General features: G+C 46.6%; 1 protein-coding gene across 5 annotated transcripts in view; it reads left to right on the top strand.

Moving 5' to 3' along the window:
- caskin1 (CASK interacting protein 1) overlaps positions 1-24926 on the top strand; it is a 126765-nt gene that overhangs the window by 1692 nt on the left and 100147 nt on the right. The window lies entirely within an intron of this gene.

The raw sequence follows: 24926 nt of genomic DNA, 5'->3' as shown, positions 1-24926 counted from the left end.
GGGGTGGGGGAGTGTGAGGGAAGATGTTGTGTGCACGTCGTTCTGAATGCGAGCCCTGTTGAATGATACCGTGCTCTGTGCCTAGACGTGCTGATTCGCTGATGCCTGAACTTACATCCACTCTGAGCACACATTCAAGACCGGAGGAGGGTGAGCTGGTGCTGGCTGGTTATGGGCACAGGCAGAGCAACACCCAGTGGAAGGGTACAGGCAGGTGGCATGCAGATGACCCCTCACCAGGCTGCTGGGCATCCTGCAGTGTGCGTAGGGGGCTGTGCCTAACCCCTCGTTTCTCACTTTGGTGTGTCATAAGAGTCCTGCATCTGATACGGAGCAGCCTGAAGGGGTGATGAGTGAATGTATCAAACTTGAGATGTCGTTCCTGAACGTCTACAGTGGAGCTTCAATATACAGGGTGAACAGTATGGTATTAATATATGTAGTTAACATTCATCAGCTTGTAATTCTTCTGTAATGTCATTACAAAATCATTTGGTGGATTTCAACTCAATGGCCGGGGGCTATAACTGTGTGGCTCTCCAGAGCATTACACAGACCCACTGTCTTCACATTTAATGCAAGTCCTGTTTCGCTGTTTTGTTTTCCTATTAATATTTTGCAAGTAAAGCAGGTGTCCTCCAGAAGCCTTGTTTTGGATGGCAGGTTAAGGATCAATTGTGACCCATCATGATTTTGAAGATTTGCCTCTCACAGTTTCTTACGGCTGCCCATTCCAGAAATACAGACTGTTTTGGGGGGGGTTAATTTAGGGGGGGCACATGTTGTGATTATTCGGTGGTTCTGCAGACAGGGTGGCAGCTTGGCTGGTGAGCTGTAGAGAACGACTACAGAAAGATCTGCTCTCAGCAGGGACCTGGAGGGATAATTGCTTTTCAATGAGGCCATGCTGAATTGCCTGGCTTTCTCTTGGCTCCGGAACAGGATTTAGAAGTTGGGAGCGGCCTGGCTCCGAATGTGGGACAGGCTCCAGCAGGAGAGTAAGAACTGTAGTGGCAGCAATACAGCAGGTGCTCGTACAGAAAAGGAATTAGACTCCCGTTGCACAGCGGTTCGATACAGTCCGGGCTGGAGGAGCAGCAGGGCTGCAAACCGACCTGACGTAATGGAAGAACAAGCAGGAGGAGGGAACTTATTCTCTTCCCAAATTCCTTTTTCATTCCATTTTCCTTTTGTTTGCGAAAAATAAGGCATCCCACAAGAGGCCTCTCTACCCAATTGCCTTATGGGTAAATTCTGTTGCACGGTGGGTGTTTTCACCACTTTTCACCCCTGTCGGGTGACTGTCTCTTTGTGTGTGACATGTCTAAGAAAGATTAGAAATGAGAGGCGACTATCTTATCCTTGAACGTTCCTGGTGGTTAGTAGGTAACCCTGTTCTCTCAGGATCTCATCCGGCTCTTTCTTTAAAGAAACCAGGGTATCGGCTTCAACAACAGGACTGGGTAAGCTTGTTCCACTTGGATAAAGAAGTGCCTGCTGTCCAGTCCCAGGTGAGACACTGCTGTTGTGCCCTTGAGCAAGTTACTTCACCCAACCTGCTCCAGTAAAATGCTCCAGCTACATACAGTAAATGGATCTAAATGTAAGTTACTTGGGATAAAAGCCTCAGCTCAATGAATTAGTAATAGTTATTTTTTTATCCTGGGATGCTTTGGGCCCGAAACATGGTTTCTTCAGTTTCAGCTTGACGCTGCACAAAATATCTTTGTGTGATGCAGGGAGCTGAGGCTGCAACAGCAATCTGCTTACAGAGTATCTTCTGTCCCTGTCATTTTTTTTAATGTGGGAGTTAGTAGAGAGTCATAGGAACTTGTCAGACACAGCAAATACAGCTTGCATGACTCTATAGTGAAGATGGCTGCTGTTGAGCGATGGAGGTCAATATTCTATTCCTTGTTCTGCTGCTTTTTAGCCCAGTCTGTTTACAGTGCATGCAGATTATGTAACAGATAAGAAGCGTTTCCACTCCAGTCATTCCATTAATAGGATTGTCATATCCAAATAGTTTTCTTCTTGGCCCCATCCTTTCCATGTAAGTGCTGGTCAAGATAAATTGAGTTTTTACAGCAGAGAGATTTGTCAGCCTGTTTTTTTTTAACAGAACAGGCCTATAATGTGTGTGTATTCTCTTCCAGTACATCTGAACAACTCTGCCTATTTACGTACTTCTGCCTTTATGAAGAAATGCCTGTTTTTGGGCATGCATTTCGGTTTAAGGATTAGGGTTTGGGTTTGGTGATCTTATTCTACTCAGATTTGCTTGGGTGTAAAGAGGGGCCGCCAAAAAGATCACACAAGCCACAGCAGTGGTTGAAAAGTGTGTGTCAAAGCCAGTGTGTGTGACTGCATTTTTTACATGTGTGCACACATGCGTGGGAGTGTGTACGTTCTATCCAGGAAACTTATAGAAAAATGAAAAAAATAAGGCTGTCGATTATGTCAAATATCTTTCCCGGGGGGTATCTCTTTCACTTTGCGCTAATAGCAGACAGGTTTACTGCTGGCACAGGAGGAAGGCCCTGTGATAGGCTGTGTTTCTGCACCTGTATGTGAGCAGCCCAGCTGGCTGAGGCTGGGGTAGTAGCCCTGACAGGCTGGGACAGCCCCGGACTGTCACGATCGTAAACCCCTCCTCTTAAGGACGCTCCAGCCCTTCCTTGTTCTGTTCTCATTCCCTGAACCTGCCTCCAGTTCCTGCCCCCCGTCCTATAAAACCCAGACGCTCACTCTGTTCCGGGCTCTGTATTGGTTCCTGTACCAGGCGAGTCCGGGACCTGGAGCGCCTGGTCCTGTCAAGTTTTTAGTTCCTGTTCTTGTTCCTGTGCCGGTTCTGACCCGGTTCCCGTTTTTAATCCACTTTGTCTTTGTCTCGGATGGACCGCCCCGGCTCTGGACTTGTGCCTTCTCTCGGATTCCCCTTTGGACTCAGTTTTGGATTGTTTGCCTCGGCCACACCTCCGCACCACCGAACACCAGCGCACCATGGACACGCCCCCTGTTTCATTCCTGACCCCTGCAAGCTTTTTTTCCCCATGTTTTCCTCACTCTACCCCGGATTGTGTCATCTGCATAGGGTCCAGAAAGAACGCCTCGTTACACGGACAGGGTGATGGGCACAGAGCAGCACAAGGGGCAGAAGATGTGACCCCCATGGGCGGAGTTGGCTCTCCTGTATGTTACAGTGTGGCTCTGGGGCAGAATGTGCCCTGTGTCTCAGTACAGCAGTGTAGCGATGCGTTGGTCAGGACCCCATGCAGACGGTATAATCTGGAAGTAAGTGAAACGGACAATGGGGAGGAGATGACAAGGAACTGGGCAGGTTGACGAACAGGGGGGCGTGACGACTGTGCATCGGTACTGGTGGGGCGTGGCCAGGGCGAACGGGTCCAGAGGAGTCCAGGGGGTAATCCAGGGCGAACTCCAAAAGTCCAGAGCCGGGTGATCCATCCAAGACAAAGACAAGACAAGTTTTAAAAACCGGAACGGGATCCGGTGCAGGGACAGGGAATAAAAGCGGTTTAACGAGGCCAGGCGCTTCGAGCCCCAGACTCAGACGGTCAGGACGCCGTGATGAAGCCTGTGCCAGCGGGTCTCTCCTGGACCCACTGGCAGGTGGGCTTCCGGGCGTCCATCTCCCAATACTGAGCCAGGTATAGTGAGAGCATCTGGCTTAAATAAAGAGGGGCTGGATAGGAGGCAGGAGCCCACGATCAACTACAAAGTGAAAGAGCCGGAGCGCCCTTAAGAGGAGGGTTTACGATCGTGACAAGCAGGTATTCCGGGCCTGTGTTTTTACTTGCTCAGTATTGCAGCGTTTTGGTAGTACAGGAGGGAATACAACCGGAGTGGCAAAGTAACCTCCTGTGATTGCTAGGAGCTTCAGCGAGCACGGATACAGTACACACGCCTCCGCTAGCACGATATCACATGATAATGTGTGTTTACATTCTCTTTCATTATTATCATTACAACTAGTCATGGTGGCAATAACACTGGCAGCAGTAGATGTTATTCATGCTCCTGCTGGTGGCTCGGAGGAAGCTCACTTTCCCTGGAGAGCTGTCCTGCTCGACTTCCGTGCTGACGAAGGTGAGCGAGATGGCGTTTCTCTGCTCTGGTAGAGCCCGGAGGCCGACTGTCAGCGGATTAATAATAGGAGAGCAGAGTGGGACAGGCAGGTTGCTGTTGGACCCCCCAATTCACTCTGCAGCCTGTCTAACAGAGCGTACTGGCCATGCGCAATTTCCCCGTTTTTCTACTTATCAGCAGATTTAGACAAAGCCTTTTTTAATTTATTTATTTTTCTCTCCTCGCTGGCATTTCAGAAAAAAAAATCAGTTGAACGAGAAATGCCGGCACGGTTGTCTGATTGTCACAGGGAGCAGGGCTTCTGCTTCGGCGCTCGCGGAGCAGGGAAAAGAAACATTAGGGTGGCCACCAGATCGTTGTGTTCATTTCAAGGCGAAGCTTTCCGGCCTGTTTCCACGAAACGCAATGGCAGCAGTGAGATGTGCCGAACGCGGTCGATGTGCTCATGTTTGTTTGTTTTGGAAGCCAGTGAGCCACCGCCTTTTCAAATCGCCTTTAAAGAGCCACCCGTTGGACTCCTATGTTAAGGACCCGAAATAAAGTGGCATTCCGAAACGCATGGGTTTAGCAATAAGATCTAGTACGGGGGACAGTACCAGAAGAATGAAATGCCAAAAGCACTCTTGTTTGTTTTTTTGGGGAGAGGTGCTTGTGTGTTCATGTGGTTCTTCAAGATGACATGCTGTGGGGTATAGTCTTGTGACTGACGAAAACAATAACGAGCCGTCCAGGGGGCTGGGAGGTGTGACCGTGATGTACAGCCCAGGGGCCACACCTTTCGTAAAGGTTAGTGAGGCTGAGAGCCCAGTTACATATCTCACTGACCACCTTCTCCCTGAGGAGGGCAGTTTCTTTCACCAGGCAGCATTTCTGAGCCAGCAACTGACTGACACTTGTGCTGCTGACCACACCTTGACTACGGTCACCTCCGTCCTCACCAAGTGTCTCATATTTGAAGTTGGTTTTCATTCCCACATTGCAAATGAGGCGGCTCGACCAGCTGGAGCTAAGGGTAGTCAGAATCACGGTGAAAATACCATGGTGAACAAAGGCAGGAGCGGTCAATTCCAGTGCCCAAGGTGTTGGAGTCCCTGCTGGTTTTCGGTTCCGACTATGAGCGGAACGGTACTAGTGAATTAAAGTCAAAATCCACCTCGTATCTGTGTTAATTAGGCGCAGATTAAAAATATCTTGGGAACCTGCAGGATTCAGTACCTTCTGGACTGGAATTCACTGCCCCTGAAGGAAAGAGTAAATGCAATTTCCCCTGGTCTGCTGCGGTGTGGCAGCATGTCTCTGGAGGCAGAATGGAACAATGTAAGCACAGTCCAGAAGACAGTGCCTGACTTTACCTCCCTACCACACAGCAGTGGCGCTGATGAGGGGTGTGCTGAGTCCACAGTTTCCCCCCGCAGTTTCCTGCACCCCCACCTGACTTCCTCTGCTTTTCAGGAAATTATGTAAGTGATAAACCTCTGGATGTACCTGTGTGCACTGCGTTCCCCAGCAAAAAGCACATTTCAGCGGCAGGGCTGGGGGCAGGGAGGCAGCCTTGTACCACTGGATACCTGAAGCCTGTATAGAGAATGCAGGTCTGCGCTGCAAAGTGTGACCAGATTTGTTCGGGACTATAGTAAATAATACTGTTTATGCAGAATTGAACTGTAAATTGATCTTGTGCCAAACGGAATTAAAAGATCTGGATGAAAAGGAGCTTCCTGGAGGTAAATACTCCCCTGCATTAATATTAATACAGTACATGCTGTTTTGCACACTTTGGTCCAGCTCAGTGCAGCCTCGAGGAGGTGTGGATCTTGTAAAAGGAGGGGCTGATCTCAGTGTTAATGCAGTGTGCATGTTGGGGGGGTTGTGATAATACCCTCTAGTTCTTGTTCATGTTCTGCATTAAGGGAAAGCAGCAGACAAACAGGCAGTATGAGGGGAGTCCTCGAGGTGCTTGATTTCTTGGAACATTTTAGAATCGCTGTGTAGGCTGGCTGTCCTGGAATGTTTCAGACTTCCCCTTGGTTCAGCTGTTGACTTTACCATGAGGAGGAGGGAGCATCTCAAAGGCCTCAAGAGGGTGCTGACACTGCTTCATTTCACCACCAGCGGTGAAGTTGGACCTGCTGGGTGATGCCCAGGTAGCTAGTAAAGGAAACCAGCTCATTTGTCAACAAGGCGTTAATGGTTGTCCAATGTCACCATTAGGAACTCTGTGTCACGGGAGCTACTGTTCAATAACACCTGACACCAGACTTCCCAATGTCCATCATTTTCCATATTGTTGGCCTGATTCTGCAGAAGCTGGTAGAATCTGCTCTAGAGAAGACGACAAGCCCTTGGTACTTGAAGCACAGGATCTATGACCCAGCTGGACTGAAACAGACTGCAAGCTCTGCTGTTTGAGAAACCTTGACACGGCCCATGCCTGTTGCATCAAGCTGGTCAGTTTTTGCCCCCCATCTTTTTTTCTAACCGCTGTATCCAATTCAGGGACATGGGGAAGCTGGAGTGTATCCTGATAAGCCACAGATGCAAGGCAGGGTACACTCTGGATGGGACGCTAACCCATCACAGGGCACAGACAGAAAACACAGACACACACGCACTCACAGCAGGGCCAGTTTTCCCAGAACCCAATTAACCTGCCAGCATGCCTTTGGATTGTGAGAGCAAACCCACATGAACATGGGGAGAACATACAAACTCCTTGTACGTAGCACTGCAGGTCCAGAATTGCCAGTGCCAGCCCCTGTCCACCATGTGCCTTGTCCTTCCTGTCAGTTTTCATTATTTTGAAGTTTTTATTTGGGGGGGGGTGCATATTTTGCTGTTGAGGAGCACACCAACTGAAGTCAGGCCCTCTGTTGAGGGAATTAACAGCTTGGTTTAAAAATTGCCACAGGCCTGGCCTTTGGTGGGATAACCTTGATATCCGTTAGGCTAGCAGTGAATGCAGATAAAGAAATGGATGCCTCCCTTCAGCCTCGCTCTGTGTCTGTTTTGCCAGAGGCAGAGAATGTCCTTGAAGATCACACACCCTTGAAGATGCCCCGAAGAGAGCGGAGTTATTTTTATTTATGTTTTTCAGTTGAATGATCCGCTCTTGACATTTCTATCAGCCGAGCTACGCGTGAGAATTAAGGAAGAGAAAGGCAGGTTGGCGGTTTTAAACATACACCAGTTTAAGAACGGCATGAAAAATCCCGTCGCCTCATCCAGCTCTCCACAGGGAGCAGGGAAAAAAAGGAGCCCAGACAGGTTAAAAACAGAAAGCAGTGGGCTGCTCTTCACGGGTGTGAGGAATGTTACCACATCCTGTTGCTCCTGCCAGTTCCTGTGGATCAGTGTAGAAATGGGTAGACGGAGGTCTGGGATCAATTAGTTCCCAAAAACCAAAGGAAAAATAAAGACGTTTCTGGACCAACCTTTCCTTTTTTGCCCTCATCTGAAGAATTTTTTGTTTCTGGGGTTTTTGGAAAAGAACTAATTCTGGACCCCTGGCGATGCTGCTGGTGAATTTACTGTATAGGCTCACGGTTCACAGTGGGGACCTACAGTAGCTGAAATCGCTGGGACAGATCTGACTGTCAGACCAGCTGAGGCGGGAATCCCAGCACTGCTAGTGGTAGCTCTAAGGCGGGCTGGGTTTGAAGCAATGTGGGCTGTGCAGCAGTGACTCCAGAGATGGGCTAGAAGAGGTGGCGTTATCATTGGTAAAAGCTGCATTTCATCTGGGCTCTTCACAAAAAAAGGGAGAAAACCACGCAGAACATAATGGTGTCGCATCGGTATAGTGGCACAAACACCTGAAATAAGTGCTGATTTATGTGGCTGACACTTTTATCCAAAACAGCATGAAAGAGCATCACAGCCAAGCACAACCCCTTTCTGATGGTCCCTTAGCATGATCTGTGCTGCCTAATCCGTGAAGCATGATGAAGCCATAGGAACCTTCCTGTCATACAACAGCCTGCAGTCGGGGTGATAAAGCCCCAGTCAGGTAGAATAACATCCGTTGTAAATGTGTGTAAATATGTAGTCACCGAAATCAAACATTTGACATAAAATCAAAGTGATTGGAAATGTTAGAACTATTCAGGAGGATTTCAAATAAACTCTTCCTGACACACAGAGATTTGAAATAAGCGAATATTCCTGCTGTAATGCTGCTGTAATTCGACACTACATGGATTTTACAATCCAGATTAAAATCTTATCAGAAGCATGATTACTGTCCCCATTAATTAACATTTATAAATTGTGCTTTGTTCAGAAATGGATTTGTTCTAGTTGGCTTTTAAACAAGAAAAAAAAATGACTTTGTGTCACTCAGGTGCTGGTCTGATGCATTGCACAGTGCACTGGAAAACAAGCCAGGCTGGGTCTTCAGAGCCTTGGAATGGGGGTTAAATATAGATTTCAAATCATGAAGTCTTGCAAATGATCGCTTGTAAATTGTATCTCCTTCTTTCGCGGCTCCATTTTTATGCAATGCCCTTCCTGCGACTCTTAGAGAGACGGGTTTTAAAACCACACTTAAAACGCGTGCTTTTACTGGGGCTGTGCCTGATTGTCTTACAGTCTGTCCCGTTTGTTCTTGCTTTTTATTTAGTTATTATTCTTTATCAGTGTGTCCTGTGCTCTTGGGTTTGGAAAGTTGCTTTGTAAATAAAAGTGATCATTCTTTTTAAAATCCATCGTAATGCTTATTTTTGAAGAAAGGGGAGACGGTAAAGGAACGTGTTGGGGCTCTCTCGTTCTGCCCTCCTTCCTGGGAGTGGGCGATGCTGCCAGCTGCTGCCGCAGGGTGCTGCGACTCTGATTTCTGTGGCGGTCTGGAACATCTGGGGCTGCCCCAGGTGGGCAGCATATTGCCCTGTTGTCTTATCCTCTCTGTGGCAGCATGATCTGCGCTGTCTAATCCAGGAGGCAAGATGACATATTGCTGCAGATAATAAGAATGCAGGTTAATCACCAAGGGCCGGAGCCAGAAGAGAGCTTCCTGTTCCTGGCGGCCAAGTGGATAAGTCTCATGCCGGGATGGGGCAGCGCTTCCGCGCGCAGTGTGCTAGGGATGAGCTGGTGATGACGGAGGGTCACCTGGGATGCTGTTTGATGGACCTTTCTCGGCTTCTTGTGCCCCTGCAGCTGTGCGCCTGGTTGGCTCCTGTTTTCCAGCGCTGCCCCGCTCTGTGTCTGTGGGCAGAGGGGTGGCGTTCGCAGCAGTGCTTTCAAACAGATCTCACTTGTGAGTTCAAGAGTTTCCTGGCCACTGCTGTGTTTATGTGGTTTTTATTTAGCTGCTCTTAGCGCTGCTGAAAGCGTGAAATGATTCCTATTCATTTTTTTTTGTACCAAAATGGCCACCGATACAATTTTTTTTTTCGGTGGGAAAGGCTCAGTTTTACCCTGGGAGATTTGTTTTGTGTGGCTGGAGAGTTTCAGGGCTCTATATGAATCCCCTAAGGCTTTTTGTCGCGTTGAGACTGCAAACAGATTGCCTTGGTCATGACATCGCAGTGGCCAGAAGACAGGGGAAAGAGCACAGGCAGTTTGACCTGGACTCTTGTCCAATTAACCCTGCTGGTTTCTCATTAGTCAGATATCACATGATTGAGGCAATTTACAAACAATAACAATTAGGCCTCTTGCATCTTCTAACTTTGAGCAGCAGGTAGAGTCCACACAGCAGAACGATTCTTTTCTTCTTTTCTGTCTGCTGATGGCTGAAATCTATAGCTGAGGAGGCTGCAGTATATCCTTTGTGGGTCTCTGGGCTCTATCCAAACGCATTCACTCCGGCGTTTCACCAGACTGGTGTGTTTCCACACGACTTGCAAGTATTCTGAGTGACACTGCTATTTGACTTTTGTCTACTCGGCTTGTAGATTTCTGACCGTTTCTGTAAGGAATCATCTCCAAACGTCTTAACTACACCTGAACGTTTCACAAGGAACGAGTAATTCAACAGGAGTCTGTACTCCTCTTCAGCTTGAGGTTGCCATAGGAGCCTTGACGCTACTGTGTAAGCTGTTGACACAAAAAAGTCAAGAATACATTTAAAGTTTGACTGCTTTTTGCGAACGGCAGGCCTTTTAGGTGAGAGCAGGTAATTGTTTGAAGGTGACGTCTTAATTCTGCCCCAAGTACATCAGCCCTCAAGCCCAGGTTTTTTTTGTGCTTCATTAGCGGGCCCGTGGCTGGGCCAGCTGGCACAGAGCGGGCTCTTCATACGGAGCGCTCTGTGCAATCCCAGCTCGCTGAGTTTCCTTGGAAACCTGGAGGAGCTCTGGGAAGCCGAGTGGAAATGTGTTCATTACCTCTCTGATGGAATTTCCTAAGGGCTGGCCTGAGTGGAGCCTGCATTTAGCGTGTTGAATTATGCATTCGACCTCCTTCCAGCCACCAGCCCCACCCCCCTTTTAGAAACTGCACTTTGTAGGAGAACAGGGTGCAACTGTATGAGGGAGAAAGCTGGTGAATTCTCAGCCTGACGCTGTTCTGAGGACACCGGAGGCATTTGGGGTTCATTTAAACGCCTTGCATGGTGCTCGCCTCCGGCGTCAGAACTATTCGCCGTATGTCTGCTTGCATCTCCCGAGATTGGGGTTCACAGACAAGGGCGTGAGTGTGTTCTTGTGCACTGTGATGGTACTCAACCTGTGGCCCTTCCAGTCCGTTCCATTGCAGTGCTTTGATATTACCGGCTCCTTAATTGCTATTTTAATCCCACGCATGATCAATTAAATGATACAAGAACTGGCTGACGTAAAGCTGCTTCATGGGGGTGGATTGACTGGTTTGTAAAAGTTGAGGAGCTCTGCTGTTGCACGCAGTGTAATAAACAGCTGTTTTGCAAGGAAGAAGAGCCCCTTGCTGACTCATAGTTTGACTGATGAGGGCCCTGATTGGCATTCTCAGTCCGTCTCCTCCACTGTGCTGCGCGATAGAACTGATTGCTTTTTGAGCCACGTCTTTTTCTCTGCAACAGGCGTGGCGCACTTGTATCAGAGACGTTCACCTTAGTTCTTTCACGCTTAGCGGGGGATCAGCCTACTCCTAACGGGGCTCTCTGAAATCTTGCAGTTAACAACCGATTAATGAGACCAGTTAAGTCAGTAATTCAATCAGTGAACCCGTTTAAAGGCGGTTTGGAATGAAATCAAGTCATCTCTGAGGTCATCCCATTGGGTCTGGGTTGGTCTCTCCTGGATCAGCACCTCCCACATGGCCTGGTGGCACCTGTGCTTGTTTTTGCAGTGGTGCCTAAATAGCCTGGCACCAGCATTCAATGACATCGGTCCAGCCTGTAGTTTAGAGGGCTTCATTCTTTCTATACATTGGCTTATATGGATTTGTCTATCTGTCTACAGCAGATTAGCCTCACTATGTCCTTCAAACTGCACAGCCAGTGAGTAGTCCTTTTGTCAAGATGTTTATTTGGATAGATTATAATCTGGCCCAAATTAATGTGAGCAGAGCAACGGGTGGTTGGGTTTCGAGATCAGACCCGGGCTGTGATCCGTGCAGACACAGCGCCGGCATCAGTAGGGTGCACAGTGCTGGCAGACGTTTTTGTCAGTGTGTATCGAGGTCGATGGTGATTAGTACTGAAGAGTGCGACACCACTCCTCGCACTTTACCACACAGTGCAACTCGCACAAGAGATTCGTAGAGAGCTCGCCAGCTCTGAGGCCAGCGCTCTCGGACAACAGGCAGACCAGTGTTTTTCCACACTGAATTTGACAGCAGTCTTGCTTGTGAGAAGTCTAAGAAGGAGAGAGGGACGTGCATGTATAACACGTAACAGCAACATCTTCATATACTGAGGTAGGAGCCTGGCTTTGCAAAGATCTGTTGTCTTTCTATGCTCTCTCTCTCTCTCCATGGTCCTGAATCTTACAGCACAGGCTGTTCCTTCTAACTGTAACTCTGAAGGGATACACAAGACCAATTCATTGTTAATTAAACAATTAAGACATGATAATTATGCTAATTGCATTTAAATTTACAGTTGACCAGAAATCAACGTCCTCCTATCTCGTAAATATTCATTTCTGTGTTCAGACCAATCTACAGGGACTTAGGCTGTCAAGAGCCCTTCTCCGCTACGAGAGTCTTGCAATCCTGAATTGCCAATGAGTGTTTCAGTGCAGTTCTGTGCCAGATCTACTTCCATTTTTTTTTAAAACAAAAAGATTTATTTTTTGGGTCTTGTGATGGAAGATTCAACAATAGAGAGAGCTGTTTGTGAGACCCAAGCAAGAGGATGCTTTTCAGAAGTGCTTGCTCCCATACAAATGGACTCAAGCTAATTCTGCATATTTAGGTAGAAAAAATAAACATACTATTTATCATCTTGGCTTGTGTGTCATAAGCTGCCACATGAGACTGTACTTGGGGATTATGATTACTATACTTATTCATACTTGTTTATTAAGTGTACACTTTGAATATGTAAATAAAGTTGGATTATTTCATCAATCTGCTCTGTGCTAGTTAGAGCTACGAGTGATCACAATTTGACCAATTGTTAATGAATCTCTAATTAAAGACTGTTTGTTCCGAGGCTGTCTGAGCTGGTCATTCCACACTGAAACTAGCCGCTGAGCAAAAAAAAAAACATTTAGACAGTAGACTCGTCTTCAGGTGTGTGGGGGGTTAGGCAGAAAGCAAGAATACAAGTTAAAGGGAAGAAAAGAAAATTGGCGAAAGAGCAAGAGAGGTTTACAAGTGAGAAAACAAAATGTTGGAGCCCACAGACAGCGACCTGTGTGACTGTTTCTACAATTAAAGACGTGGAGGAATTTACCTATGTGAGAATTTCTAAAAATGTCTTTACCCAATTTCAAGGTCACTCACCCCAACGTTCTAGTATTCCTGTTCCATGCAGCATGTAGTTCGTCCAGAGATAATACTTATTCTGTTATGTATGTATATTAGGACAATCTACATAGTACCACAATTTCCTTGTCTAGAAGGAGTTTATGTTTTGTCAGTAAATAAGGAGCTCCAAAAGTTCCATATAGAAGGCATACAACAGTGGAGAGAGTAAAACTAGTTTAAAAAAATTATCAGATGTTCTAGTTTATGCTTTATTAACAAAAAATTATTGTTCTTTAACAAAGGCTTTTGATCAAGCTTTAATTGTGACAAAGTTTTTTCTGTCAAGATGAAGAATCTATGAGGTTTAGATGGCCTGAGCTTTCAAGCCAGATTCAACTTTCATGTCCTGGCTTTTTCACAGCTCAGCCTTCATGATTCAACCTTTGTATCCTGGTTTTTCCTCTCAGACTTTCACTCTCACGTTGGGTGGCACCGTGAAAAATCGTCCACGCTTGCAGTCTCAAGTCACGCTATAGGAATCAAAATTCTACTCATGATTATCTGGGAAAAACCATGGCTCCACACTCTAAAAGAGTGGGGTCCCAATTGATGTAATTCCATTTATCGACACCTTACAATTAGGACATCATTCCAGTTAGCCGTGAAACAGAAGATGTGCTAAAATACAATGGTCCCAAATGAAATAAAACACAATGGTCCAAAAAACCATATGAATCCTCCATGTTCTGCTGTCTTGCTCTGTCGCATATGTATTACATCATCAAGCTGCGACTCGCCACATTCGCTGCACATGATGCTACTTGTGTCGCCCTCTAGTGGAGACTAGATTCAAGTGAACTGTGCCGCGGCAGGCTGGCAGCAACCCCTGCTAGAGCGAAAGGGGTAACTGCGGAAGGAGAAATTGTGTGTGTGTTGTGTGTTCCATGTGCAAGAAAGGCAGCACCAACATGTTAAACATATGTGTTCAACGCAATCAGGTGGGCCATTCTCAGTGAAGCACAGTGCAATTAATCCAGCAGACCAACAATGAGACCACCAGCGTTCAGTGTAGGCTGTTTTGTTGTCAGGATCTCCTTCACCGGCCTGATCAATGGACCCACTGTTGAGATGCGTCTATTAAGTGTCAGGGAACACGTAAAAATACTTTCACTGTAATGAAAAGGACGTTAGACTTCAGAAGCTGTTTTTTTAATTCAGCCATTCCAAGGACAGTTCCTAGATCTTTGCGATGATGCAGTCACTGGAAGCTGTGCAGATTGCAGTGCTGGGGCTTAATGCTGTCCAAGCAAGCCAGCTTTAACCAGGTCAAGTGTTCAGCGATGGCTGAGAGCAGTGTCCACAGGGGCGGTACTCTAGCGAGCTCATCCTAATCTCTCTAAACCAGAGATCTTAATCTTTTGACCCCTGCAGGTTGAAAGACACATGACATGCGCTTAGTTTAGTCTGTATAAGAGTGTGTGTATGCATGCTTTATGGTGTTTTGTTTCCACACTGGTGCAGGGTTAAGTGCATAGCATAGTGGATTAGCTGGGTAGATGTGCTTTGCTTTGTTTCTTAGCGAGGATGTGCTAGAAAGCCTGCACTGCTGAGCCATCCTCTATTTTGAACAGTGTTTGCGCCACAGTGTTGACAGAGTCTGTGTGCACTGCGGCAGAGCTGTTGCCCTCTGTGACAACACTGCATGCTTATCGCAGGGGGCGCTGTAGCCTGGCGAGGAGAGGAAACCGATTGGCTGACTCAGACTCACTTGGCCCTGCCAGGTCACCACTGCCTGCCGAATCTTAGTCATAGTCAACTAAGGTCACACGCCCCAGCTCACACTGGCCAAGTCAGAACTCAAGCAGCAGTCCAGAAGCACCCCAGTATCTTGGCTGAGCTGTTCAGGGGGCCTTACATTCACCTCCTGAGCAGAGATGTGTCAGAGATGCCTCCAGACTTGAGTTGAAACTGTAATGTACTGTAAATGAAAAATAACAAGACTTTTAATCTTTGAAGGCAACATGAATCATGCAAGGATTATAAATTGTGCAAAATTACTTCATTTCCACTGCAATCTTTCTTGGGCTCAGACAAACTGCGGAAATATTTAAAATAAATGCTGTGCTCATATCCCTGTTCTTTAGTACTGGACTTATAAAAATTGCTACATCTGCCCTATATTTCTGTGCGGCCGAGAGCGCAGTGCAGGGTCGTGATGTTCAGTAAGAAAGAAATCTTTCACCCTGTGAGGAGGAAACGGCTGCTTACTTTCCTTCCTGAGAGTCATTGTCTAATCGCAGTAGTTGCCGGGTGCTTCTCTTCTGTTAAGGATTAATAATTTACACACCCACATTAGTTTTTTTTTTTCCAGTATAGGCCACCCTCTCACTGTGAATTGTCCTCAGTTTGCTTCAGTCTGCATTACAGTGATGACTTTGACTCTGTTCTCCTTTTAGATCAAATAAGCCCGAACGAAGCTGGTAGATTTTAACTTCACACTAAGGGGAGAAAAGTTAATGGCAGTTATGCCACCAGCGTTCCTGGATGATTTCTGGAAGCCACAACATTGCCACAGGTGATCATATCCGAACACCCTCAGGTTGGTTTTTAAGTTTGCCCCACACTTAATCACCAATCAATCATCTATTATAATATATAATACACCCTTACACTTATATAGTGTATTTCTGGACACTCCACTCAAAGCACTTTACAGGTAATGGGGACTCCCGTCCACCACCATCAATGTGTAGCACCTCCCTTGGTCTTCCAATTAACCATCTGGGTTTTCCTACAAAATCCCAGAAATGCCACTAGAATGGTGACATTTGACCTTTTTCTGGAAGTGACACACTCAGCTCTGTTCCAAGAGACACGTCAGCCGGAAAACCAGAAAACCCCCAAAGATTCTGAGACCCAATAGCCTGAGACCAGAGACTTGGAACCTGAAACCCCGTCAAACCAGAATCGTTCCAGTGGCGTCTTCCCACAACCGCCTGCCAGTCCCCCCCCGTAACTCCACCCCATCCCCATTGTCCTTCGGCTGTCTCCGGCGAGTTCCTCGGGGTTGAAACCTCGGCTTCCTTTGCCGACTGCCAAAAGCCACCGAGACCCTGCAGCTGGATTCCCGCCTGTCAGTAACCGCAGCTGTCAGCTTCAATGAGCCGGGGGCAACGCTTAGTTCCAGTGGAGTTCCTCAAGAGAGGACGCAGAGAGCCCATGGAAAAGGACCCCTAGTTGCCTCTTTCCACACGGTGCAGGGGTTTTCACTGCACCTTCCTTCAGCTGTTAAAGGCGAGCAGAAAAGACTTTGTAATCAACATTTAGGAGGGATGATGGCAACCAAATCAGCCTCCCTCTCTGCTTCTCTTTCTCCTGTTCTTCCATGATGTCCCTTCCCCTAAGGCTTTCAAAAATAAGCTTCTCTCCTCTTCACATTCATTTCCCTTTGCCTCCCTTCTCCACCTCATCTCCACTCTTACAGCTGCTCCTTGATTACTTTAACTCTTGCCCTCAGCCAAGCGCGTCAAGCCAAAAACTCTTTACACCGACCTTCTTTTCACAGTAAACGTTCATGGAGCATTTTCTGACTGGGTGTTGTTATTCCTCGCAACCTGTGCTTTCTTCTCATCTGTCCAGTTGTTTGTCCAGTTGACGGGGCAGCTCGGTTCAGGGTGCGATCCAGACATGATCTATGTTTTACAGAGCTGCTGAGATCACAATGCTGGCAGCATGGATTGTGATCAGTGGGAATCAGCACGTATGGGGTCAGATATAGGAGCTGGAGGATAAAGAGGACCTTCATTGCCCAGTTCAAACACCCGAGATGACCTGTTCTCAGGCAAGCTAGACCTGTGCTCCATAACATTCAACACACAGTGCATGATCTCAGAGTAGAAGATGAATTTGAGCATGTTTCACTGTGATCAGCATGTAATTGCCAGTGTATTTAATGTCTGAGTTTAAATAAAGCTATGAATGTGAAGGCAATTACGAAATGGCAATTTCTGCTATATTTACTAAAAGCAGGCTCTGTGATATGTCTAAAAAAATCCTTGACTCAGTTCTTGCATCTAAATAGCTTTCTTTCATTTAACTACACCAGCTGATCTCTATTAGTAATCACTGATCAACCATTGAAAAGTCCCATTTAATATTGCCTGTATGTGTTTTAATCTTCTCTCCTGGTGTTCTTCTCATGATTGAAAACCAGTCCATCTGTCTCTAATTATAGATGCAATCTTGTAGTGCTGTGTTCCTTTTAGTAGCACTAAATATTTATTATTGGAAAAGAAAAATGGTGTAAAACGGTGTAAAAGATTTTTTTAAACAGAGAGTCCGAGCCCCACTGGATTTCAGTAATTCCCAGTCATATGCAGAATTAAATCCCAATTTTCTGGGTTTTTTTTTCTTTGTTGACCAGTGTTTCGTGAATAATGAACTCATTGAATAACAATTCTTTCTGCTCTACTTCTTTCACAGACCTACTGAGTTTATTTCCAAATTCCCACTTGGTCATGAAACAGAAAACAGGGCTGCTGCAGAGATCGCTGCAAATCCAAATGACTACCACCACGTTCTGTGCCTGTTTGCCCACCAGTACACATACTGCATATGCACAAGAGCATTCCTAGTCACAGGTGCACAAAGAAAGTATTGCAAACACACAATGTCGTATAAAAAGGAAAACAAAATGCACTTTCAAAACAAAAGCTGGAACATACACACAGATAATTGCAGATCTGGAAACTATGAGTTAGTGAGGTGGAATGTAGGACCTTCAGCCTTGTGTTGATTGATATCATCCAGTCCTGTCCTTATAAGCAAGCTCTGTGCCAAAGTGAGAGCACAGTGAAGTCATGGTAAATCGCAGAGAGTGTGTTCCAGATTGTGTGTGTGGAGCAGGGTGGCGGATTGGATAAAAATGCAGGAAAGAGGCATGATTTGCATTGGCGAGCTAACGGGCTTTCCTGCCACCTACCATGCTTGAAAGGAAAGGGTGGACCCAGCTCGCCCCTCGCCTTAATGAGGGACAGGTCTGGCCTGGCCTCTTGGGCTGGGAGGAGCAGGGAGAGAGGAGACCGCAGTGGGTCCCAGTCCTGGTAACCATCACACCTGTTGGTTTTCATTCCCTGCATTAGATAATGGAAGCTTTAATTGACCTGAGAAATTGCATGGTTGGAACATGTGCATTTTGTGTGGGGATTTTATTTGCAAACTTGGTTGAAGCCCCAACACGTTTAAGAGCTGAGGAAAGAAAACACAGTTTAAAGTAATTAGAAGCTCACAAAGGGTTTGATTGTGGAACTGAGGGCTCAGCTGGAACAAGAACCACCAGGTGTGGGAGTCACCAGGACCAGGATAGGGAACCACTGCTGTAGAGCTTGAAAGAGTGGCCCAGGTGAATGCTTGCTTGTAGACGTGGTACTGACTGGGGTGTTGGGGATTGAACTGCACCCCCTGTCCGATTTTCATTCTGCACTCCGTGTTCCCCAATACCAGTATTATAACATTCACAATCTAAACTGGCATGGAACCACATTCCATTTTCCTAGCTCCTTTCTCTTCTTCTTCCAAAACACCTAGCTCATGCCGAATTCTATGCAACTTAGTCTTCCGTTAAGTAGATACAAGAAGACGTGTGTTGTATTGTTTTTCCTTAGAGCCAGAGAACTCAGTGCTCCTGGCTGTTTTTCCATGGCGAGCACATGTGGTTTCATTTAGCAGCCTGCCAGACTTACTGTAGGTTCAGGGCTCTGTGCCCCTCTCTCTTTACCCACGTCACACTCTCTCATCCCAGCACCTGAATGGAAAGTTCTTACACAAGCTTTAATTGATGAAACCCAGCACCCAGGGCATGAACGGGAACCGGGAAACAGCAGGACAGAGGAATTTCACTAGAAGATTAATTTCTTTTAGGATGCCTAGTCTTCCCTTCGGAATGAGGTTTTTCTTTTCCTGGGTTCTCCTGCTATGTTGGGAATTCGTGTCTAGGTTCTGGAGCTAGGGCCTGTAATATATGTAATAATGTTTATATTTTAGTCAGTTTTGAATGTCAGCATTATGCACAGGAGCCATAAGCTCAGCTGAGCCCCACTTCTCTTCCGTTTATAGACGTACGCCTTGCCACCACAGGGCTGTGCCTGAACGGCACTCATCAAATGAATGGCAAGTAACTGCTCAGTACACGTTACTGAGCACACTGCCCCTGATGGTGTTAATGAGTCCGCAGCCTGGCATAGCTGGAGGCTGGCGTCTCAGGAACATAAAGATGGCGCAATCAGACCGTCGTCCCGGCAGGAAGCGGGCGTCTGAGATGAGAGCAGCCCTCCTGTGCAGAGAGGGATGAAAGTTTCCCTGCTCCCAGGTTCACAGTGTGGCCCCCCGACTCCCCACCCCCCTTCACATTGCCCTGAGGTCTGAGGTCCTGCAGAATGAAAGGGCTTCTGTTCCAGTCAGTCCACCTTACCGTTCTCCGGAGCTGGAGAAAATCAGAGCCTGTATTATGGCACAGACGGGTATTATCATAGCGTCCCGGTTTTATTTCATAGTCGCCATCTCCGGCAATGCCTTCGACCCCAGATAATTCTTATTCCAGCCCTATGCTGTATCATGTAAGAGCGCTTTTCCCTGGCTCCAGCTCTGGGCCGGCACTTCTCCTGGACTTCCAGGACCCCAGCCTGACACAGTCTGTGAAGCTGGCAGTGTTTGCTCTCCCAGTACAAACTGGCAGCGTGCAGAAACCTCCTTTCAAGCACCTGGGAGCAGACCCGCCCCATCATAAAAGGGGGGGAGTTCATAACTGAGTGCAACGCAAATACACTAAAACTATGGATAAATTGTGTAAAGTTAATGATAATAAAGCAGAAAGATGGTTTGCCGAGGAATGCCATGATTGTAATTTAAAATACTAATGTGTGGAAGTAGGGACCTCACACATAAATAGAACCCCCCCCCCCCCCCCCACCTTAGGCGGAAAATGGAATAGTCCAGCTCCTCTTGAATGTGACCCAGATTCTGTGCAAGGTCAGTGTCAGTGCCAGTTTGTCTTGGGAGACTGAGAAATGAGAGTGCTGATCTGTACACTTTCTGACAACAAATGTCTCTGCGCTGGTGTAATTGCTTCTTAACAATTAGACTTCTGTTCAGCTTGCAGTGATCAGGCCGATATAAAATTATCTTGCACAGTGTAGTAAAGAAAAGAAATTCCAGTGCAATTCTATAATGTATAGCATGGTGCACTCCAATCCAAATTAAGCCATGAAGGGGACCTATACAATACCCAACAGCAGAGAGGAAAGAATGGCTGGAATGTCATATCAGGGCTCAGGACAGTGTGTGCAAAGTAGCACATAGTTATCAGTGCTGCCGCTGCAAACAAAGTAACAGGAAAGCACAACAAGATCAGCTAGGACTTTTGCTTTCATATCCAGCTGTGCAATGGATCAAATCCATTATATTAATCAAATATATATATTTTTCATACGTGTTGTGGAAGAAGATGGAAATAGAGGATTTGAATGATCCTTGAAAAAACAGTCGCAAAATCTGGTCAATCTCTGACCTTAGCAATCCTTCCAGCCTTTCATTTCCACCTATGTCTGTGTGGCAACATATTACAGTAACTCAAGACAGAGAGAGAAACAAGGCCTTTCATGCTGGCAATTGAGATCAATAAGCCAATACTATCATGAAGAGATTTCCTTCCACTTGGGACCTCACGGATTTGGCTTTATTTGCTTTGCCTTTTCATCTTAACAATGCATTTTCCACGCCAATGTAATGTTTGATGTGGGAGCTGTAGCACTGTGCTGCGAAGTCAGAGGCCTGTTACTCTGTCAGCCTGGGAGGTTATTACACTCATGTGTTTCTATTTATACTGGCACTATGCTATTGTGTAAATGGCGAGGTCTCAGATAATGCTATTAATTTTTCTGGGGAAGCTCCGCTCTTTTGCTATGATATTACACACCATGATCCGACCAGCAGGATTCGGGCAGGTGCTGGATCCCTTGGCCAGCCAGAGCCTCAGTCAGAGGGATCGATGAAAATGCAGTCCGCCCTGCCAGCATTAAACCACATCGCTTTAAACATTATATTGAAGATACCGAAAACGCAATGAGAAAGAGCTCCTGAACTTGAATCTGCTTCAATCGGAGATTCCTTTCTGGGGAATCAAGTGAGTTACAGTGAAACGATTAAGTAGTAGCACAGAAAGGGCATGCTTGGTGGTTGTTGCTCAAACACACTTTTTTTTTGTAAAGGATATGCAGGAACAGCTCCTGCACTCTAGGACAATCCCCTGCAGAAACCGACATGCATCATCTGCTGTCTGGGAAGTACTGCAGATCTGCACTTCTTCAGATTCGGGAAGGACACAACTGTGATCCTGCAAAAGTCGTTTAGGAAGAAAACAGAAAGTTTAACATGGTGTCTGTGTGGAAAGGTCCGGTGTCAGTGGTGAGGGTGGAGGACACACCACCCTGAACACGCCCAGTCTCGTCTGATCTCAGAAGCTCAGCAGGGTCGGGCCTGGTTAGTACTTGGATGAGATACCGCTTGGGAATACCAGGTGCTGTAAGCTTAGGGCGGTGTGGTGGTTCTGTGGCTAAGGATCTGCACCTGTGGCTGGAAGGTTGCCAGTTTGAATCTCGTGGCCGGCAAAAGAATCCTACTCCGTTGTGCCCCTGAGCAAGGCCCTTAACCCCAGCTGCTCCAGGGGCGCCGTATAAAAGGCTGACCCTGCGCTCTGACCTCAAGCTTCCCTCCCTGTCTGTGTGTCTCATGGAGAGCAAGTTGGGGTATGCGAAAAGACAAATTCCTAATGCAAGAAATTGTATATGGCCAATAAAGTGATCTTATGTTAGGAGATGCTGTTTTATTAAAGCGTGCTGTGCACTGGATCCTGGGCCATCGCACAGTGTAGCAGAGCACAGGGGCAGATCACTACGTCACAGGTGTGGCTGATTTAACAACAGTGACGGTTCTTTGAGCACAGGGCCATTTTTATGGCTCATTCGCAGGCGTGGATAATTGAAGCCAATTAGCGATAGTTCAGGCTCTTTCCACTCCTCAGTGGGAAGAGCACAATCATTTGGCAAGAGGCTGCCTTGGGAGAGTGATCCCTAGCCAAGCAAGTTAATCAGATGGGGGGGGGGGCTGACAGAGGGAATGTGGACTGCAGAAGAGATCTCCGCACTGCGCTAATGCCACCCTTGCAGGCAGTACCCTTCTGAGGATTCCTGTTGCTGTATTATGTCGTGTGTGAAGAGCAAGCATCTAGTTAATGCTGAAATAAAGTGGTTTAAGTTTGGTTTTTTTTTTTAAATCCCGTTTTCGTCTGATGTGTCTCGTGGTGTCTCGCCCGATTTCAAAGGATATTTTATGTGAAGTGGAAGGGCGCTCAGCTTGAATGGTCTGTCTGGTCTTTTTTTTTTATCCTGCTCCTGGCAGGTCCAGGCCTCATCCCAGCCAGTAGGGAGGTTTCTGTGCGTTTTTAGCCTGATATTAGCTACCTCTGACAATTGGGAAATGAACCACTGCCCTCTAAGCTTATCAGCTGAAAATGAGCAATGAGTTAATTGAGAAGGATGCTTGCTAGACTCTGATTTACATGGTTTGAATAGTACAGTATGATTTTAATAGTATTCTGCTGTATGACCTCACCTTGAGAGACTTACACTATAACTTTACTGTGTCCTGTCTGATTTCCAAGATATTAGATATGTTTTATCTTCACACAGAATTTGTCATTACTATGCTTTGTTTGCACAAACACAATGAATAATTTATCGCTGTAGCTGTAATTTTGAATAAGAGGAGTCTGTGAGAAACTAAAGAGGCTTGTGGATATGCTTCCACAAGACTTAGGGAAATACTGTAATTTGAAGACGTTGAAAACTTTGTGTTTCGTTCTGCTTCATTTTTGTTTGTAATGAGGCAGAAAGCTCAGCACACCAGGTACTGTGATTACATCCCCAGTACACAAGTCTGGGCAGACAGACACTGAGTACATCTTCCCATGCACAGCATTCATTCCCAGAGTGCTCGAGCATGTCCAGCATGGGTGGGCGTGCCCACTGTGTGTGAGTGTGCCCAGTGTGTGAGCGTGCCCAGCACAACTGAGCATGTCCACCATGTGTGAGTGTTCCCAGTATGCATAAGCATGCCTAGTGTGTGTGTGTGTGTGTGTGTGTGTGTGTGTGTGCCCAGTGCATGTGTGAGTGTGCCCAGCATGCATAAGCATGCTCAGTGTGTGTGAGCGTGCCCAGTGTGTGTGAGTGCATGAACACGATTTATAATGGGTAAAGACAATCAGATCTACTTGTTTGTTCTCCGTCTTCATCCTTTGAGCATCTAATTCTGTGCTGAAGTTCATTAGGCAGTTGAGACACAAATAGCCATTGTTACTGTAATGCATTGAAATAGATTTTCATTTTACCATTAACTGGGCTGTGTGCATGGATGGATCCTTACAGATGGCACTGGTGATAGATAATATTACTGTAGGCTTGTGTAATGCCATAGCAGTCACTCAGCTCATCCTTTCTTCTGATTCTCTTTCATCCTGGGCATTTTGGAGAGCGACTCTCCAGGGCTCTTTACAGACACAAACTATAACCCTATGCTCTGGTTTCACTCTGATGGCACTTACTGGTGTTGAGGCTAACCTATAGACCTCCCCACTTATTTTTTCTGACATATTGTCCGTTTCTTTTAATGATCTGAAATGTCCTACCGGATGAAGAGCTTTTTGCACGTAAAAATATCTGCCACTTTCTGCAGCAGGCCACTTTCATAAAATGCGTCTGAAATTCTCCAAAGTATGTTCATCTAGACCTATCTGGAGAGAGGAAAACCTGATTTGGTCAGTTTCATGTCCATTTGTATGGGTAGAGAAAAGGAGCTGCCAGTTCTGCTGGCAGCAGAGAGTGCATTGTCCTTAGGTGGATGTGTATGGGGCGTGTGGCCTAAATTCTGCTGTGTTAAAACTGACTGAAATCGGCACCCAAGCCTGGTTTGGAATCACATTGGTGCTACTCTAGGAGGGTCTCTCCCTTCTTCTGTCCTGCAAAGGACTGACTGTGTTTCAGAGCTGAGGGACGGTTGGTCTATCTGAAGAGTCAAGGGGGGAAAATTTAAGTATTAGGAACAAAAAAAGGTCAATGTCTTGCTGTCAAGTAAAAAGGAGATATGCAACATTTCGGCAGTTGAGCCTGCTTCAGGGTGCACCCGAAATTGCTTTGTTTCTCCTTTCTACTTTTTAGTGTGGAATTAAAACTTTACTGGCTCTTTTGCAGCCTACGCACACTGACGCAGTTCCCCACTTGAACATAATTAGCATTATGCAATTTAGAGAGGGTAGGCACATGAGAGGGCTATAAATAAATCTCTCCCCTGCCGACATCGTCACTAACTTGGAACGCAACAACTCGCTGCGTTTGAGACCTGGAGTGGCAGAATGTGAACAGGAGTCACAGTCTTGCACAGTCGACGGCGGTCAAACGGCCCGCAGGGATCTGACTGTGCGGTGAAGCAGGGCCTGCCGAACTGACCATCCTCCAGCCTGTCGGTGAGAATCACTCAGCACAGCCGCAAAGGAGGGGCAGCCACACACTAACCGAGAGGAGAGGGATTTCGATGGTTTGAGTTGGCGTTTCTACGTCAACCTGCGTTTTGTTAGATCAGCCTATTAGCCTGCCAATGGGATCAGCTCTGACCAAGGTTTCCGAATCTTAGTTGTGGGTTTCATACAGATAGCCGGATAGCCGCAGTGCTGATACTGTAGGTAGTTCAGCCCAGCCTATTATGTGCCTCTGTGGGTCGAAAGATGAAGTGTCACCTGCTTGTTTGATGCAATTAGTGCTGCTAATTGGAGTGTAACGCGGTGAGAGAGGCAACAAGCAGAGTGTGAATTATCTACACCCATTATCAAAGAGCATAAGAGGGGGCGCAGCTTTGTAAGAAAACTGTGCTGGAGAGAA

The sequence above is a fragment of the Lepisosteus oculatus genome, chromosome 19 (genome assembly GCF_040954835.1).
Source record: "Lepisosteus oculatus isolate fLepOcu1 chromosome 19, fLepOcu1.hap2, whole genome shotgun sequence".
NCBI classification, from domain to species: Eukaryota; Metazoa; Chordata; class Actinopteri; order Semionotiformes; family Lepisosteidae; genus Lepisosteus; species Lepisosteus oculatus.
The sequence above is the reverse complement of the archived record's forward strand: the minus strand, read 5'-3'. Positions and strand labels throughout refer to the sequence as shown.